Source organism: Mastomys coucha, unplaced genomic scaffold, assembly GCF_008632895.1.
Source record: "Mastomys coucha isolate ucsf_1 unplaced genomic scaffold, UCSF_Mcou_1 pScaffold7, whole genome shotgun sequence".
NCBI lineage: Eukaryota > Metazoa > Chordata > Mammalia > Rodentia > Muridae > Mastomys > Mastomys coucha.
In genome coordinates this window covers 102,428,241-102,448,806 of record NW_022196913.1, presented here as the reverse complement: position 1 = coordinate 102,448,806, position 20,566 = coordinate 102,428,241, and the positions used below count along the sequence as shown (strand labels likewise).

General features: G+C 44.6%; 1 protein-coding gene across 6 annotated transcripts in view; it reads left to right on the top strand.

Moving 5' to 3' along the window:
- Positions 1-20,566, top strand: part of Asap1 (ArfGAP with SH3 domain, ankyrin repeat and PH domain 1) — a 308,734-nt gene that overhangs the window by 47,007 nt on the left and 241,161 nt on the right. Inside the window, exon 1 of one of the 6 annotated variants that reach the window (XM_031359252.1) lies at positions 11,331-11,352. The exons of the other annotated variants lie outside the window; for them this stretch is intronic. The gene's annotated coding sequence lies outside the window, so the exon portion shown is untranslated. Of the gene's footprint in view, positions 1-11,330; positions 11,353-20,566 lie in introns of those variants that run through there. 6 annotated transcript variants of the gene reach the window in all.

The window sequence follows — 20,566 nt, the reverse complement described above, 5'->3', positions numbered from 1 at the left end:
TTTTTTGAGATAGGATGTATCACTGAACCTTGAGCTCACCAATTTAATTAGCCTGGTGGCTTGGCAGGCTTGTTGTCTAGAGAGCCTTATTTCTCCAGCACCAGTAGATATGCACCCAGCTTTTTATGTGCATGCCAAAGATCTGAACTCAGGTCCTCGTGCTTGTACAGTAAGCACCTTACCAGCCCGTCCACCTCCCCAGCTTCCTCCCTGTGGTTTTCCCCTAACAAGGTGCATTATCTTTGTGTATGTCTGACACCCCCACCATAAGACTAAGACAAATCTATCGTGGCTGCTGATAGCACTTGACATGTAACATAGACACATTCGGTAAATACATATTTGGTAACCCCTGCTCAGTCATGCATGAACATATGGCCTGTTCTTTGTGGACTCTATCACAGGTGAGACAATACTCCTATGTATATCCAAGTGATTGACAATAAAATGGGACCTGGGCTTTTGTAATGGACCTTGGCCTCTGTTTTCACAGTTGTCCTTGCTGGTCATCCAAAGTATTCGGACTTTCTAAGACACCTTGAAGAAAACAACAGTCTTAGATAGCATATTAAAGTTAATCAATGTGTCATACAGATTTGAGTAGGGAATTTTTTTTTCCACTTGTAAGAGGTTTAATTGAGAGTGGGAGAGGGGGCAGTAGCAGAGAGAGGAGAGAGAGAGATTGAGTAGGGAATTTTGTTTGTTGGTTTTACAAACTGTATGGTGTCCTTCTGAAAGAGGTCTTCCTGAAAATTAATAACTTAGGCAGGGACATCACTTCCAGAACCAAAATGTGCGCACTAAGCTGAAATTCGAGAGGGACTGTTTTGGCTAAGCCACAGAACTTTTGAAAAGGGAGGTTTACGGTTTACAAAGGAACTGCAGACAGGTCATTAACACGGCTGGCTGCAGCGAGCTGGGCCTCAGCTCATCACTTCTCCTTTTCATTAGCAGTAAGATAATTAACCGTTAGGCTCTAGAACTGCGGCTCGGCTCCTGGCTGAGGTGAGCTGGCTTTGAGCTGTGTTAGAAACTTCCAGACAGTGGGAATGGAGTTTTCTTCAGGGCGGTGATGAGAGGGTACTGTGTGTCTACCAGGTTCCAGGCTCAGTGTGCCAAGAGCGTTGGCCAGCTTGCTGTCTGAGTTCCCACGAGTCCCACTCGTGGCTTAGGATGAAATGACCAAGTTGAGGTGGAGAGAGCTGCCATCTTAATTGTGAGGGAGCCTACTACCTGTGTGTGTGTGAGCAGTTTTAGATTTGGGGGACAGAAGTCCAACTGTATTAGTACTTTTCTCCTTAATTTGACAAAATATCTGATAAAGGCTATGTAAGGAAGGAAGGGTTGATTTTTGTTCTGTGGCCTGGAAGGCATGGTAGCAAGAGTGTGAGGCAGCTGGTAAGGTTGTATCCACCAGCTTCTCAGGAAGCTGAGAGGGGTGAATTCTAGGGCTCAGCGGCCTTTCTTCTTTTTTTGCTCTCAGACTTGAGAGCCCAGCCCAAGGGGTGGAGCCACTCATGCTCCGGGTTGGTCTCCCTTCCTCAGTTAAGTCTGTCTGAGAGTCTCACAGACGTGTCCAGAGGTTTGTCTGATACCAAATCCAGTTGATTAACATTCATACTATCTCGGGTCAGCTTAAGCCATTTAGCTGTTCATGTGAGAGTTCAGAGTGAAACAGCTGTGGCAAACATTGGATTCCAGTGTTTGTTCTCACTTCCTTTTCTGTCTGATTCACCACCAAGTCTCTTCCCTTTCATGTTTGTGTTAGTTACTTTTGTGTCACTGTGCCCATGGTACCTGGTAGAAACAGGTTGGTTTCTGGTTTCTGGAGTTTAGATCTCCCATGGCAGGGAGGGTATGCGTGCTGGAGCAGCATCTATGGAGGCTGCAGCATGGAATGGGGGCTGTTTGCATCATTGTGGAGCAGGCAACAGAGAGGGGGGCAGGAATTAGGGAGCAGGCATAACCTTCATGTGCCCACCTCTTGTAACCTACTTCTGTCAATTAGAATGCATATTGTAAAGGAGGTTGTTCACATCATGATGAACCAGGCACCAGAGAGGGAGATGGGAAATGGGGGATAGGCATGGCCTTCGTGTGCTTCCAGAAACTCCTGCCTTTATAGTTACCAGGCCAGCAGTCCCAGAAGACAGAGAGAACATTGCTTTCCAGAAGTTCTCTCACAGTCTCTGAATTAGTTTTCCCAATTTGGGGCACATGCCCATCTTTCTTTCAATCACTGTGGGCCAGATGATGGAAGATTCTGAGAGGACAGTCCTGTGTCACTTGACCATTCTCAGGAGCTGGAGGAGAGGTTGAAGGTCAGTCTCTGAGGAACAGTAGGGAGTGATGGCTCACCCTGTGGGAACTAAGCATACAGGAGAAGAACAAGTCCTGGGTGCTAGCCAGACAAAAGCGCCTCTTAGAGTTTAATCAGGTTGTATTCAAAAGCTCCTCATCTGCTTGGCTCTTTGAATAACCTCAGACGCACATTCATCAGTTGAGGACAGCCCTGTTTCCCCTCTGGAACCACTCTAGGGTTAGTGTACTGTGTGGTCAGAGGCTGTGCATGTTACCCGTTCCTGCTGGAGCTCTCTTGTTCCATGAATTGTGTGGGATCAAAGACAGAATTTGGACCTTACTGTTTGCCACCAGTCTTCTCTGAAATGTGGGTCAAGGTCTCTGCCCCTGGATGTTAGTCACCCTGTTGGTGAGAATGGACAGGAGTCTGGTGTGACAAGCTACATATCCAAGGGGGGGCAGGAAGCTTGTGGAAGCAGGGCAGGCCCTGAACACGAAAGAATCCTTTCCCATGTCCCTTTGTAACCCCTCTCCCTGCTCCACACTCTGTCCTGCCTGTACCTCTTTGTTTATCTGTGGTTTAGCTAGAGCAGAGTTCTCTTGGTTTATTAAAGTATTCCTTCCAGCTTCTTGGGTGTAGACCTTTAGCAAGAACACCCAGAGGCTATGGCCTTTGCTTCACATGGCTCCATCAAGCTTCCTGGCAAATTTCCATAGTGCATATAAATGTGTGGCACCATCTTGCTTTTCCCACTCACCTTCTGTCTCTGGCTCACTACATTATGACCTCTGGAAGGTAGGCACCATCTGTCTTGCTTATTGCTCTGCATAGGTTCTAGCTAGTGCTTAGACTAGCACTTGGTCATTGGGTTTAAAGAATGGATCCTTAGGCCATGGGACTCATTCACAGATGCATGATCTGCCCTGTTTTCTCCAGATCAGAGGTACATATCCGCAACTCACACCCGACTTCCTGTGTTGTGCCTGTTCCCCTTCGCTGAGAACCTTGGGAAATAAGAATTATAACATATGACAAATACTTGTCTACAACAGGTTGTAAATTCCATAGCAGGGCTGATGAGAACTTTGATATTATACCTGAGCAATTGTCATTGCTGCTTGCTAAGAGCAGGTCTGTCTCATGCAGAGGGGAAAACGACTAGAGTTTATCTTCATTAGAGAAGCCCTTCCCTCTTCATGACTTGAGGTCATTCCATCTTACCTCTGTGTCTGTCTGGTCAGAGGCTGTCACCCCCTGAATTGCTGTAATTTCCTGTAACTGTAAGCAAAGGTGAGGTGCTGACTTGCTTGCTCATCAATAGCACGCTTAACTCCAGGGGACTCCTTAACTCGGAGTTCAAATAGGAGAGTTCGTGTTCTGTGTCACAAAGGGTAGTCGTCACTTAGAACCATATGAAGAGAGAGTACTTACGTCTGGAGAGTTACCAGGAAATCAGTGGCTTTGCCTGTGGTGCCCAACTTACGAGCGGGCGGCTTTGAGAATGAGTCCTGACACCTCACAGGGAGACGGGTGATGATGTTATTCTATAGCTATCTATAGCATGTTCTATATACTTCTATTGGATGTCTCTCGGGAGGATGGTGGCTTCAAGTCCTCTTGGATGCAGGGAAACCACTGAAGTCATTGGGAACTGGTTCCCGCCTTTGCTACTGATACCTACATGCCTATCAAGAAGATTCTTTAGCCCTTCTGTGCTCTGTGACCTTAAACAAGCTACTATCCTGTGAGCTCTGATTTATTCACCCGGGGTTCGTAATAACTCCTACACGTGGCTGCAGATCCACCACTTCCTAGAAGTCCTTAGCACTGGCTGGCACATAGTAGGTCCTTTGTGCTCTGCCCTCTGTCCTGCTGGTTCCATTCTCAGCCAGGCTCGTTCCCCATGTTGGCTCCTCATAGATCCGTTTGACTTTGAGGGTGCTGCCAAGAATCTTTTTCCCATAGAAGCTATGGGATAGAGATGAATCTCAGGCTCTACTGGCTATGAGCATCTGTTCTCAGCTTGAGGAGGAGTCCATGTGAGGAGAGGTTTGAGAAGTGAGCAGTCTGCCTACCAGGTGGAGAAAGAAAGTGGATTATGGACTAGATTGATGTGCAATGCATGTTCTGTAGAAAGAAATGAATAAGGAGCCTTGGAAGCCCTTCTGTGCGGGTGGGAGTAGTAGCTAGGGAGGCTGTTGACATGGGTTGGCCATGCTTTCCTCTGCCTCTGCCTTTGCAGAGGCACTCCCCGCTCCTATCTAGCACATACTCATATCCTCCAACACTTGGCTCCTCTGTGAAGGTCTCTCTGACTAAAGTGGCCACTTCCTGTCCCCTCCAGCCTCCTTTCCTTCTTGCCACCTCTCTTCCATTCTCAAGCAAGCCTCTGTTGGTGATCATACCACACCATGAGATGGAATGCCAATGAGGCTCTGTCATAGTGCTGGTGTCAGAGTTGGTCTGAGCAGTCCTCTGCGCCAAATTCTCCAGAGCAGTTACTTGTTTATTCATTTATTCAGCAAATATTGATAAATCACCTGCTGTTTTGCCAGGCATTGCTACAGAAGCTGGGGATTCAGTGCCCAGCAAGAAAGATGGGAAAATCTATAAATAACATTAAAGGAACAAGGTAATTTCTGATGGTATGTAACTTATGAAAATAAGCCAGGGCAAAGAGAGAAGGAAGCATCTGAAGTGGGAGGAGCCAGGGCAAGGAGGAGGGACCATGTGGAGTCAGACCTGAAAGATGGTGGGGCCAGTTTGCAGAGATCGAGGTAAAGATTGTGCTGGGGTGGCATGTGTAAATGCCCAAAATGTGTGTGAGCCAGAAGTGACAAAACCTAGGGCTATGATGTCACAAAAGTCAAAGGCTTGGAAAGTGAGGTCAGGGCCTAACCATCCACGAGGCTTAGATCTTTGTCCTCAGTGCTTTAGAAAGTCGCCGCTGCTGAGTCACCTTCAATGGCGCTCTAACACTGTCACCCCAATGCCGCAAGTGACTGTCAAGAACTTGAAGCGTGGCTTGTCCAACTTGAGATTTAAGTATAAAATATATTAGTTTCCAACAGTTTGAATGACAAAACAGATGCATACATGTTCTACTGATGGCATGTGGATGTGATACTATTTTGGTCTATTTTGCTACACATGACCTATTATTAGAAGAAATCTTGTCTGTTTCCTTTTCTCCTATAACTTCCATGGGTTGAATTACATACCTGACAAAGTCTGACTTCCAGTGCCGCTCACAGCACTGTGCTGGGGGTGCCCTGTGTTACTGTTTTTACTTGCTTGGTTACAGCTACCTCTTGACTGGCCCAAGGGCCTCCCTTAACACTTGGTACATTATCTGGTGGGTAGAGTCCTTGCCTACCAGGCATTTAACTTGGATCATCTGGGCTCACATTGCTCCTGGTACCCAAGGCTTCAACAGTTACTCTTGCCCAAGGGATCTTCTTGGTGACCTTATGCTGCACACGGTCCAGGTTAGAGCTTCATGGAGTTAACTGCCCAGGAGCAGTCCTTAGCCAACTAGGGACTAGAATGGGAGAGAAAGCACTCCAGCCTCCCTGTCTCTAGAGCCTCCACTCTGAGGTGTGCTTCATAGCATCCTCCAAGGCCTCCAGTGGGGTGAGCCCAGGTTACCATCTCTGTATCCTGCTCTTTAATACATCCAAGAGGGGCTTCCTTCCCATCTTAACTTGCTCTGATGTCTACCTGGGATCAAGTCTCAAATATGTCCTCGTATTCAGAGTCTTGTATCAGGCCATCATTCTTGTTGGATCCCATCTCAGACTTGTGTTCAATAAATAGGTGCTCAGTTGAGAAGAGAGGCCACCTCTCCAGTATATTATTGTGCATAGGCTGGCTGCCCATGCTTAGGGGTTAGGGGTGGGGCAAGCATAACAACAGATTCCTTGGCTAGTCTTCTTTGGTCTCTGGACCTCAGGGACAATGAGTGTGACAGCTTTGGGTGTGGCATCTTTCCTGTACACACACCCAGGAGGACGGTTGAGTCAGAAGTTGAGTCAGTGGGGCAGAGCCGCTCAGGGGAGCATAGTCCTCTTGGATTAGCCAGGTCATTGGGTTCAGAGAATGTCTCTCAGAAGGAGTAGGGCAGGCAGTGTTCCCTAAATACAATGAAGTAGAGTTTTTATGGGTGTCAAGCCTTTATTTTCTTTTTTTTCTGACACCATGTCTAACTCCCAATATATGAAGCCTTTTTGTTTCTTTTTTAAATATCAGATGGTTCTTCAGTTTTCTAAGGCCAACAAGGTATATTGTAATTTATTCTAATTTTCTCTCTCTCTCTCTCTCTCTTTCTCTGTGTATGTCTGTATCTATCTGTGTGTCTGTGTGTCTCTGTGTGATAAAATATTTATTTATCTATTTATTTATTTGTTTATTTGTTTATTTAATGTATCTGAACATTGTGCTGGATAGTTTTATGCCAACTTGACATAAGCTAGAATCTCCAGAGAGGAGGGACCCTCAACTGAAAAAATGTCTCTGTAAGATTGGGCTGTAGACAAGCCTGTAGGGCATTTTCTTAATTCCTGATTGGTAGTGGAGGGCCCAGTCCATTTATGGGTAGTACCATCCCTGGGCTGGTGGTCCTGGATTCTATAAGAAAGCAGGCTGGGCAAGCCAATAAGCAGTACCCCTCCATGGCCTCTGCATCAGCTCCTGCCTTTGGGTTCCAGCCCAGCTTGAGTTCCTGTCCTGACTTTTCCAGTGATGGACTACACTGTGTACGTGTAAGCTAAATAAACCCTTTCTTCCCCAAGTCTTGATCATGGTATTTTATCCTAGAAATAAAAACCTTAACAAAGACAAGTGCTTTGCCTGCATGTATGTATATGAACTATGTGTGTACTTGCTGCATGTGGAAATCAGAAGAGGACATTGAATCCCTTGGACTGGAGTTACAGTGGTTTTGGGCTACTTAGTGAATTCTGGGAATCAAACATGAGTTTTCTGCTATGATCTACCCAAACACACAGGGCCACGTGACCATGGATTGAGCCCTTTGAAACTGCAAGCTCAGATAAATCCGTCCTGCCTTAGGGTATCTCTCTCAGGAACAGATGGACAGGCAAGATGGACTAAATTGCCAGCTACTGGTGATTATGATCTCTTGCAGCCCCTTTCCTTCTCAGAGTTCCTGAAAGAAGAGCTGCACTATCACCCTGAAAGAATTCGGCCCTCCAGTGATTCCCCTTATCAACACATGAAAGTTACTCGTCAGCCAGGATTTCAGAAGGTTATAGGAGATCTAAGGGAGGAGGGACAAAGGCTATATATATATAGGCATGTTAGTTATTAATGATACTGGATGAGACCTCATGGGAAGACCTATGCTTAGTGAGTTGTCTGCTTCCTGCTGTGATGTATGTTGGCATGGGTGTTGGAAGAACGGAGGGAAACAGAGGCAACAGACTTTGGTGCACAGAACATGTCCACTGTACTCATGTTGTTCCCTGGTCAAAGCCAGGATGAACCATCTCCGCATCAAACTTGTTTGTGCCCACTGACATGCTTCTTTGCAGCAACATCCAAGGCCTCCCCTAGATGCCTTGCCTAACCTCTTGCCTTATCCTTCTAACCTGAGCTCATCCTTCTTCCTTGGCTTTTTGCTGTCCTACACTGACCTGTCTGCACTACCTCATACTGATGTACATTCCAGTCCCCGGTGTGCTTGTACCCGCTGTACATAGTACAGATAGCTAATGCTATGCACTCTGAAGGAGCCAAGAGCTACCTACTTTCTTCTGAGGACAGCTTGGCATCGTCTGCTCTGTGCAGTCTTAGTGCCCTCTCCTATTGCCCTGTCTCTCTGTCCGTGTCCCTTGTACCTAGTTTTCTTGGCACTCCCATGACTTGACAAACACGTATGGGGCACCCTCTCAAGGAACTGCATAGTTAGTTAGTGAGAAGTTTCCTGCTGGGTGTGTCCTAGCATTGATTCAGGCCTCATCTCAGTGCCTGATACCCCATGTGTGTTTTCTCCTCTCTCCATACACTATTATGTAGGCATGCCCATAGCCTGTTTCTCAGAGACACAAAGTGAAACTTAAAGAGGTTAGCCGAGATAGTGAAGTCCTGGTACCCATACACCTTGAGCCATCAGACTCCTGCATTCGTAGGTTGCTGAGAAGCAATATTGTCTTTTACTGTTCTACATTATACCATAATTGTCTGTTTATAGGGCTGCCTCCCTGTAGCAGTCAGGGTCCCAGCAGGAAACAGATGGCACACTCAAAATAGTAATGATTGAGAAGAAATTGGCTACAGGAAGAGGTGGTGGGGGCCAGGAGGCAAGGAAGCTGTAAGGGTGAATGGGGGCCTCCCTGCCCCCTGTGGAGATCTCAAGGGCAGGGGAGGTAACTCTGGGAAATGGGGCCTAGAGAGGTTGTGTGGGGAAGGCTAGATCCTGCAGAGGGCTGGGAGACAACCCCGAATATTCTTCTTCAGTCATGGTGTCTCTCAACCCAAGCGAAAGCTGAGGCGCCAGACGCCTGGAAGGGTAGAGAGGGCCTGCCTTGCCACATGTTCTGTCTCGTTGGCTGCTGATGAGCTCAGGCTTTTTCCTGCCCTTGGCTTTTACACCTGTAGCATGTTGTGTTGAGACCAGCATGCAAGAGAGGTTTAGACAGGGTGAGGAAATGGAGAGGGAGAGCTTTAGTAAAGAGACAGTCTACAGGGTCTGCTCATTGCTCACATATGGGCACACTCAGAGGAATCCTTAGTTGTGATGTTTGTGCCTGTTCCATGTGCTGCTCATGGGGATAGTAGCAGAATCCCAAATGGCAGCCTGGTCCAGCCTTTTCAGTGGCACTTAGAAAACCTTTGTAACCCTGCATTCCAGTTCAGTTTGAATGTGAATGTGAAGAACAAGGTTTCCTCCCCTCCCCGCCTCTCTTCCTACCATTCCTTCTCCCCTCCCCTCTCCCGTCCTCCACTTCCTCCTCTTCTTTCTCTTCTTTTACTTTAAGTAGCAAGTAGGTAGGTGCTGTGTTGGTCTAACAAAGCCGACAAGAAACAACTGCAATTTCTTGGCTTCACTGAGCCTCATTTGATCAACAGTCTTTGCCTGAATTGCTCAGATAAAGGCTGGAAAATCATCTGTAATGCAGAATCCACTTTGGGCTGTCCTGTGTGGGCTAGATGATGCCCCCAGGTGACAACACCTTTCCTGGCCCAGTCCAGCTGTGTAGACTTTTATTCATTGTAAAGGGTCATGCTTATATCTGTGACCTCACATTCGCTGGCTGAAGGACTGGAAAGAAATGATATTCCTACTTGATAATGATATTCCTACTTGATAATAATTCCTTTTTTTTTTCTTCAAAACTTTGTGTGTGGCATTGGATGTGGTGGCACTTACCTGCTAAATGGGGCAGAAATGTGTATCTTACCACCTATTGTTGTATACAGGTGATGAAGAAAATTGGCATGGCTATGACATCACTGATACTTTTAAGGACAGAAACACTATAACCTTTCTGTACTTCAGTTTTCTCATCTGTTGATTGGGGATCATGCTCTGGCATTTATAGGATGACGTAGGAATGAAAGGGATTTTAACAGAGGGAAAGCTCTGAGAAGTAGTAGATTAGCTGTGATGGTAGTGTACTTCCTTTTCCTCTAATGCCAGTAGGACCACGTGTCTGTCTGTCTGTCTGTCTGTCCGTCTCTGTGTGTGTGTGTGTGTCTGTGTGTGTGCATGTGCATGTACCTATGTGTGCACACATATACCGCAGCCTAAGTACAGAGGTCAGAGGAAAACTTTCTGGAGTTGATTCATTCTCTCCACTGTGGATTCCAAAAGCTGAACTATGGTCAGCATCCTGGAAGGTCTTTCTGGCTCTGCCTGTGTTTTTTGTTCAGCATCCATAAAATCCTTTTGGTAAAGACTGACTTAACTTCCCACTTTGCTTTCCCCCTTCTCTCAGTCTCTGCCTCCCTGTGATGGTTTGAATGAGAATGTGAATGAAAAATAGTTCTCAGAAGCTCATACATGTGAATACTTCATCCTTAGATAGTAGAACCATTTGAGAAGGATTAGGAGGTGTGGCCTTGTTGGATGATGTGTGTCACTGGGGGCGGGCCTTGAGGTTTCGAAGATTCCTGCTATCCCCAGTGTGATCTCTGCTTCCTGCATTAGAACAAGATGTGTGCTTTCAGATGTTCCTGCCCCCATGTCTTTTTCTGCCATTATGGACTCTAACCCTCTGAAATTGTAAACCCAATGCTTGATTAAATCCTTGGTCAAGATGTGTTGTTATAGTAATAGAAAACTGACTAAGACACTACTTTCCTTTTCTTTTTCTCCTTCCCCTGTTTGCTACTTTCCCTCTTCTTCCTCCTTTTCTGCTATCATTTTCCTCCTGCTGCTTCTGCTCTTCTACCCGTGGCCATAGTCGTGTACCTTGAGGTCTCTCTTCTCAGCTAACTCTCTAGGGTCCTCTCATTCACCGTCTGCTCCTGCAGGAACCAGTAGGTTGTTAATCAGAGAGTGTGCATTATGGCCCAAGGATTGTCCCTGAGACTGAATACAAGTCAATAACCATAAACCATGCTTGACATTGCCTGAGGTCTGTTGAGGCCAGTATATTGAACAGTTAGGAAATGAGGAAACAAATTGGCAGTTCGTGAGGGGACGAGGCATCTGGCATGATTTGAGTTCTTAGGCTAAAATGTAGATGTCGGAAGGGGGCTTTGACTCTTCATGGTAGACTCTCTTCCACATTTCACCTTGAAGGCTTTGTGGATGGATGGTCTGAAGAGTTACACCAGTTTAATATGGGTTAATTCCTGTGTAGTTATTACCCGCTTTGTATGAAAATATGTCAAGATGCATGCTTTGCATTCCTTTTGAATTCCCTTTGAATTCCCAGGTCAGGCTTCAGCACCATGTAAGGGGATAGGATTTAGACTGCTCATCCTGGCTTTGTCTGCTCTACTCCCCCAGCATGAAGCAAGTGCTGAAGAGCTTCGCGAGCTTTCTGAGTGGAGGAAGAACGCACACTCATTAAATACAACAGGTAGATCAACTTGTTGAAAAGTGATTATGCAAAGCAATAGAGCACCTCTCGGCGGAAGCCTGGCTCTGGCTCAATGCCTTCTTGCCTTCTGAAGAGGGAGCGGACTGTATTCTATGGGGTTTTGATTTGGCAGTTTTACTGTTCATAATGGGAAGATCTGGGGTTTAAACACCAGAGTTCACTGGGCTGCCAAGATCGAATCTATTCCAGGTCTGCAGGGAATCTTCATCATCAGTTCTGTGCTTCAGTTGCTCTATGGCTGAGGCAGAATTGAATTTGGTGTCAGAAATAGTTTCTAATGGATGCAAGTGCTTGGTAGCTGGGTGAAGATGAGCAGGTTTCTTAGCCCCTCAGAACTGCCTCTCCTTTCTGGGCTAAGCAGAAGATAAAATGAGAGACACTGGAAAGAGTCCTTTTCTTGCTATTTGGACTAAGTATATTTTTCCTGCTTTAGCTTCTCTCAGCTGAAAACTAGGTGATAGTAGATAGCCATTGTTGTAAATGGACGTGTTAGAACCAAGTTAACTTTGGCATAAGTCTGACAGGTCAAGGTACCAAGGTCTTGTAGTGTCTCAGGATATGGGGCTATTTTCTGTCTAGAATACTTTGATCTGGTTTTAGGATGTGCTTGTGTTCTCTCTCTCTCTCTCTCTCTCTCTCTCTTTCTCTCTCTCTCTCTCTCTCTTTCTCTCTCTTTCTCTCTCTCTTTCTCCCTCCCTCCCTTCTTATTCTCCCCCCCCCCATTCTGTGTATGGGGATGTATATGTGTATTCATGTTTGTGAAAGCTAGAGGTAAACCTCAGGTATCACACCTTAGAAGTCCACCTTTTTTTCTGAGACAGGGCTTCTCATTGGCTTAGAGTTTGTAAGGCCGATGTAAGAGGTGGGATTTAGACAAGGGCTTAGTTAGGCTTGCTGGCAAGTAAGCCCCAGAGAGCCTTCTCTTCAGTGCTGGGGTTACATGTACACACCATTATGTCTGGCTTTTTCATGTGGCTTCTGGGGATTGAATTACCAACTGAGCTAACTTATCACACACGTCTCTTAGTATTGAATGTGTGCCTGTGTGTCATTCGCCACATTTTAGCAATGAGGAATTCATGTATGAACGAAATTGAGCCTTTTGTTCTATGCCAGGCAATCTCTCAGCAGCCATGATGAAATTATTCTGTATCTATTCCATGTTTTGCTTGGTTCTAAGAGGCCTCCATGTAGCATGGTACCCTAACCCATCTCCTCTCCTCACAGCTCAAGCCCTTACAAAGACTTGCCATGTTTTCCTGTGGTCATTGAGACCAGAATATGATGAGGAGAATAGGTGTTCTCATGAGCATGCCTATGTATTCAGAATTTCTTTATAGAGGGTCATGTATCAGCTAATTAATTTCTAGTCTGTGATCAACACCTTTTTTTTTCCACTTTCACTATAGCAGCTTCTCGCTATTCCCAGAATGAATTCTCTGTCCACTCTGATAGTGTCAGTATGTTAGTTACTTTGTTGCTGGCAAAAGCAACTTAAGGAAGGATTAATATGGGCTCAGGTTTGAAGGTGCAGGGGGTCAAGACAAGGAGAGCAGATCCAGTTGTGTCTCCAGCTGGCTGGAAGCCAGTACCAGCTAACCTCCTGCCTCTATCTCTTCGGAGCTGGGGACTACAAGGCACATGCTGAGCACATAGAATCCACAGTCAGGAAGCAGAGAGTGATGGATGCTGGTACTCAGTTAGACTTTTCCTTTCTGCTCTGTCTAAGTTAGCCCAAGGGCTAGTGTCATCAAGGTCAGGGTGGATTTTCTTTCCTCACTTGAGCCTCACTAGAAAAACACTCACAAAGCCAGAGAGATGTCTCTTCTGTAATACCAAATCAGGTCATGGAGTTCACTCACACATGGCAAGTAAGAGAGACAGAACAGGGGATACCTGAGGGGTCTGCAGGTCTCAGAGGGAGATCTGGGCTGATAGCCCTCGCCTTTGGTCTTTTTTCCTGCCCAGGGATCTGAGGGATTTTCTTCTAGGTTTCTGTGTTCTAGAAAAGGAGACTTACTAAGCCCTAAAAAGCAAAGATTAAAAGTCCTACCCAAGATCTGGAGATAGGATGAATAAGATTGATCAGAATTCCTTCTCTCAGCCAACTGCCCATAATCCCAGCTCTGAAGGGACTTCACCCAGGAAACACTTTCTTTGGTCATCAGCTCATTGTTATATGCATGAAATTTGATGTATCACTTCAGAGGAGGGCGATCTGTGTGCAAAGATCTTTTCTTCAAATATTTCATCCTTATTTATGTCATTGTGGATTAAATTCTAAAGAGCATGAGACAGCAAACAAGGAAAAGCTGCTCTTGACCCACTAATACCCTCTCAGCCTGCTGCTGGATTATAAATAACATGCCAGTTGATAAATAGCACACTTCCCGTAAGTAAACAGCTAAACAAATAACCGAGGTGGGATCCTGTTTCTGCCGTGGGAAAACCGCTGCTGTTTTTCTGGGATCTGACCTGATTCTACTGAAAATGTTGAGCCAACATTGATTTTAAAGTGTAGAAGTCTTTGAGGGTAATCATCTTCCCGTGTTTGGAATCTGCCCTGCCTCCGCTCCCTTAGCTCCCTTAAGCGATGGTGCAAAGATCAGGTAAATACATTTGCTTCCTCAGAGCCCGGCTCTGTGGGAGCTCATTGGTTCCTTGGAGGTTGGTTATCTGAAGCAATTGCTGAGATGGAATTTAAGTGCATACAAAATGTACTGTGCGTGCATGGCGAATTGAGACCAATCTTTTCAGCAATTCTATAACTCCACAAAACAGGCCTTAGTGAGTGTCTTCAAAATAATCCAGTAGAATCCCAAGGCTTCCATCATAAAATCTCAACTGTAGAGCACACGTTGGGAAAATAACTCTGGCAGAACAATTTTAATTTGACCCTTTCTGAGATGAGCTGTGTTCATACATTCTTGGTTGGTTCAGCATGTTCTTAGGCCCAGCTTGTAAATTAAGATTACATTTCAACAATAATTTGTAAACAAGGTCGCAAATAGTAGTGGTAATTAGGTGTATATCCCCTCTCCCAACCCTAACCCCTACCCCTCCACCCCCATCATGCCAGAGAAGTTTAGAGAGAATTCAAGGCCAGGTAATGTTACCCCATGGTTACTAGGAAACTCAGTCTTTTCTGTCCCCCTAGTTCTAGTCTCTGGGCCCATTGTCTCTTGATTTTAAATGGCTACGTGAATGTCAGCCATCACATCTACCCTAAGGACAGTAGGAAAGAGGAAAGGGGGGATGGATGACAAGATTCCTCCTCCAACTAGAGTAGCTCGTAAAAAAATTGATTGCCATACAAAGGCTAAGGTGCTCTTATGGCATTCCTCCACCTCAGTAGCTTCCTTTCTGCTTTCATATCACATGGTGCGATTGTCCCCATTCCTCAGTACCCTTGAATCTTCCTTCCGGGTCCCCTTTCTAGTTTCATAGTCTATACACATACTCACACCCACATACATACATAGATACAAGCATTTAATGTGAGGCTCTGCATATGAGAGAGAACCTGGGATATTTGGCCTTCTGAGCCTGAGATACTTTGCTTAATTTAATACTTTCCAAATTTAATAACTTCTGCACTTTCCCACAAATGTCATAGCTTCATTTGTCTTTACAGCTGCATAAAGTTTCCCTGTGTTTAGATACCACCTTCTCATGATCCAACTCTTTGCTGCTGGTCATCTAAGCTGGTTCCATTTCCTTGCTATTGTGACCTAGAGCATCCGTGAACATGGATGGGTAGTCATCTCTGTGGTAGGCTGTAGAGTCCTTTTGACATGTGGTACAGCTGGACTGTATGGTAACTGTAGCTTTAATCTTTTCAGAAACCTCCACACCAATCTCTGTAGTGACTGTTTTAGTTGACACTCCCAGCTACTCATATATGTTTTTATTTACTTCATCCATAGCAACATTGGTTGTTTTCTCAGTAATAACCATTTAGGCTGGAGTGGCATGGAATTGCCCAGTGTTTTAGTTTGCATTACCCTGATGGGTAAGGATGTGGAATCTCTCTCTCTCTCTCTCTCTCACATAATACATAATACATTATATAATATATGTGATATGGAATACATAATATATGTGTGTGTATATTGGCATTTATATTGTTTCTTCTGAGAATAGTTTATTAACACATATATTGTCAGTTCTTGGTGTTTAATTCTAACAGATATTATCTGTGTATTCTAGATAATAACACTCTGAAGTATAGCTTTTTAATAAGGCACTTTCCCCACAGTCCTGCATAGCACATTTGCTTACCTCTCACAGTAGCCTTGAGAGAGGAGGGCCAATCAAACAGGAGCCATGTTATGGAAGAAAGAAAGGCCAGCTAGGGGTATGTAGCTAACTCTCCCTGGCACACCCAGTGAAGCAGTATTGTTGCAGTGAGTGTTGTGTAGTGTAAGGGTGAAAGGGCCATGGACTTTGACGTCAGACTTGTGTTTATGTCGTAGCTCTCTACTTACTGACTGAAGAATGCTGGGCCTGGCAACTGACTTCTCTGAGCCTCCATTTCCTACCCTTTAACCATGAAGAAAGTAATAGCTACTTTATAGGACAATGTGAGGATTAAAGAAAACCATGTACAGATATTGCCTTGTATCCAGTAGGAACCAGTGATAGCCTTTATGTTTATTATTGATAGGTGAATTACATCTTGGACCTACATCATCCCAATACTTACTGTTTAAATTGAGATGTAGATTGAGATGTAGCTTATATAATATTAAATCTGTCTCTTTTTCCCCAAAAGATTTGTGTGTGTGTGTGTGTGTGTGTGTGTGTGTGTGTATTTGTGTTTGTGTGTAAGAGTGTAGTGCTCATAGAGGTCAGAAGAGGGTGTCAGATCTCCTGATCATGGGAACCAAACTTGGTCCTGTAGAAGGAGCAGTAAGCACCCTTAACCTCTGAGCCATCTCTCAAGCCTCCACGTCCTTTCACAGTGTACAGATGAAGGAAGGGTGTTAAGTGTACACATATGGTTGTGTACCTATCACCATGGCCTCATTCCTGAACATTCTGTCACTTCTCGAAGAAGCTCTGTAAGCATTAGAAGTCACTGCCCTTTACCCTGAGCACTTGGCAGCCACTATTCTGTATTTTGTCTCTATAGGTCTGTCCGTCCTGGAAATTTAATGTCAGTGGGATTGTCTGAGTGCCTTTTGGATCTTTTTCCCATCACTTAGCATAATAGTTTCAAGTTTCGCCCTTCTTTTAGGGACTGCTCAGTGGTTTATTCATTTCCAAGGCTGAATGACATTGCGCCATGTGGATGTATGGCATATCTTGCTCATGAACACTTGGGTCAGTCTCATTTTTGGATTACTGTTAATGATGTTGAGATGACCATCCTTGGATTAGCTCCTTTTCTAGTTGCTGATGGAAGGACCTTAGGGGGAGATTTGCTTTACGTCAGAGCTTCACGGTGGGGGAGACCTGTTGAGTCACATGGAATCTGAGAGAGGAGCTTTTTTGAAAGCAAAGGGTGTAGACTGAGCATGATGGGAAATATAAGCCAAACGTTCTAAAGCTTTGTCTGAACTGCTGGTCATTTTAAGATGTTCAAATTAGTTGAGGGTAAATAGAAGTTAATTCCTTTTTTTTTTTTTAAATGGGATAAGAATTTTATTGAAATAGAATTTACACACCATGCAATTTACCCATTTGGCATAAAGAATTCAATGACCTTTAACACCTTCATATAATTATACAATCATTGTTACAAAGTTAGAACATTTAATCACTCCCTAAAGAAACTTCATACACCTTAGAACTTTCAATTCCTTTCACTTGAATTTACTACACTTTTCTAGTACTAGGAAAATGCTAATCTGATTGCTACAAATTTTCCTGTTCAGGAAACTTGGTACAAATGGAATCATATAAAAGTTAGCCAGTGTGGTTGATATTTTGCACTTAGCACATTTTTCCAAGTTTCATCTGTGTTATAACATGTTTCCATATCTCCACATTTTTCATGGATAAATATTATTCTATTGTAACAATGAACCCCATTCTATTTATCCATTCTTAAACCCAAAGATTGGGCCCAAAGTCTGCTCATTCACACACTCATACACACTTACATAATAAATAAATAAATAAATAAATAAATAAATAAATAAATAACTCTGAGAGATTGACATGAACCTCTGGAAATCATCCAACAGTAAGGTCTGTGCCATCTATTAAGACAGCAATTTCAGGTCAAGGAGATGACTGTATAAACATGGATACCCGAGTCCAATCCCCAGAGCTTACGGAAAGGCTAGGCGTGATGATGTGTGCTTGTAATCCACACCACTAGAAAGGCAAAGGCAGGAGGCTCCGTGGAGCCTGCTGGCCACCCAGCCTAGCCAAATGATTCCCCAGGCCCCACTGATAGACGGTCTCAAAACCTAAGCTGGATATTTCCCAAGGAACCATGCTCAAGACTGGCCTCTATGCATACCTCTGCCCCCACAAACACATGCACTCAAACACTTCTGGGTCATGCCATGCACACCTGCATGCATGTACACAAATCAGTTCCCCGATACCCAGCAATTTTATAAGTCAGATTGAAACAGAAGTTAGATGCATCTTTCAAAAGGTTTGCTGACAATTAGAAAGGTTTTTTTTTTTTTTTAATTAGCATCCCCAGTGTGATTTGGAGTGTTCACATTTGAGAAACTTGCTAACCAGTAACATATGCTAAGAAAACTCTGTAGTGGGTGGGCAATTTCTCTTTTTAAATGAAGTGATACCCTATATTTCATAGGACTAGACTGCTAAAATTCTGATATGATACAGGCCATTTTATACAGGTTCAAATATCTTGCAGGTAAAGTCATATTTTTGGAAAACATAACAAGAAAGTGACTGATAAAGAACATCCCTTAGAAGGTCCTGCCACTCAGGACTGATGGTCTGCCAGTAGCTCTTGGCTTCTCATCAGCCTATGACACACAACCATATATCCTGATCTTTAGACTTAGTTATCAAGTGCTGTTACTGAGTTACGTGATGTTATGGCTCTAGGGACCTCAGAAAGAATCTGCCCTAATCTTCTGGCCTTAACCATAGAAAGGGCCAGCCTCCCTGGCTTTCCATGTGGCAAATATCTCTGACCTACCATTTACTAAGTTGTTTCTTCTTGAGTTGGGTTTCTGATAAGCAGCAACTCATATAAGACAGCTTATAAAGAGAGGTCTCAGGCCGGGAAATGGCTCAGTGGGTAAAAGTACTGGCTTTGTATACCTGGCAACCTGAGTTTAGATCCCAGAGCCCAGGTCAAAAAGCTGCATGCGTTAGTGTGCATCTGCAGTCCCAATGCTCCTATGGTCGGATGGGAGGTAGAGACAAGAGAATTGGCCTGCCAAAAATCTCAGGGGCCAGTGATCCTGCAACATGCAGCATCTTGAGTCAAGAGAGACCTTGACTCGAGGTAGAAGGTGGAGGTAGACTCCCAGCAGTTGTTCTCTGACCTTTACATGTGCTCTGTGACATGAGTGCCCACAGTCACACACATCATGCACACATACAGAACATATAAAACATGTTAACATACATTCCCCCCACCCCTTATACCCTGGGCTTTGGGTGTATCAGATTGTCTTAGTCAGGGTTTCTATTCCTGCACAAACATCATGACCAAGAAGCAGGTTGGGGAGGAAAGGGTTTATTCAGCTTACTTCCACACTGCTGTTGATCACCAGAGGAAGTCAGGACTAGAACTCAATAGGTCAGGAAGCAGGAGCTGATGCAGAGGCCATGGAGGGATGTTTCTTACTGGCTTGCTTCCCCTAGCTTGCTCAGCCTGCTTTCTTATAGAACCCAAGACTTCCAGCCCAAGGATGGCACCACCCACAAGGGGCCCTACCCCCTTGATCACTAATTGAGAAAATGCCCTACAGCTGGATCTTATGGGGGCACTTCCCCAACTGAAGCTCCCTTCTCTGTGAAAACTCCAGCCTGTGTCAAGTTGGCACACAAAACCAGCTAGTACCCAGATACATAGAAATGTAAGTCACCTTTGCCGGGTCACATTTTAAAATGGACTTTTTAATGTGTGTTTGAACAGTTCCTTATTAGTCTCTGTGTACACAGAACCTCTTAACGGTTCCTGCCTTATGTATGCTTTTAACCCCTGCACAATCTAACTTAGTGCCTGTTTAGCATTTCAGAAATGATAAACAGTAGCTGCATATTAGGGCCTGTACTGATGAGCACCTCGCATGGATAGTCTTGTTTAAACCTTTTGGCACACTTACAAAAGAGGTCTTGTCATAATCCTCATTTTAAAGATTAAAAAAATTGGAATGAAGTAGCCTTACTGAGGTCCCAGGGTCCATGAAGCAGCAGCATTGGCACCCAGGTTATCTGAATCCAGGTTGCACCATGGGAAGATTCTGGACTGGGAATATACTAAGACAAATGTGGGCCTTCTGGGATTCAACCTAGTACCACCACTCCCACCTGAAAGTGTTTGGGGTACCTGGAAGGCCGTGATCCCTTCTTTGAAAATGGCCTTTACTCTATGTGTTAGAGGGATTCCCTTAGGATGAGAGAAGGGGCAATAGGATTATGAAAAGATCCTGGGTTGCTCATGTTAAGATTAAGGCAGCTGAGAAGGAAGGGGATGGCGTGGGTATTGGCTTTGGGGAACAGGAAAGAAAAGGAGATAGTACTAATGAGATGGGGAAGAGAGAATGAAACATGAGGTGAGGACTGTTGCCTGGAGTTCTGTTTCAAATTACAGGCTTTAGTTAAGTGATGGTATGCCATATTTATACTGGTACATTGTGTATTTGTGTGTGTGTGTGTTGTCTTACTTTTTTTTTTTTTTTTTTTTTTTTTTTTGAGACCAGTTTTACTGGGTAGCCCAGGCTGGCCTGGGACACAGAGATTCACCTACCTCTTGCCACCTCCCTCCCCTCACCGAAGTGCTGGGATTCAAGGCATGTACCACCACCACCCAGCTATGTTTCTTACTTTCAAAGCCTTACCCGTACAGAACCTTACACATAGTATGGGAGAGCCTACCCGTGAGCTGTAACCGCTCATTACAGTTATTAAGAGCAGACACATGCTTCCAGGCATTCCTTGATACTTTGAAACGCTAAGATCAACATTCTGCACGAGAGATGGGAGCTTCTTACCACAGGGTCTTTGCTCCTTTCTTAGACATGGA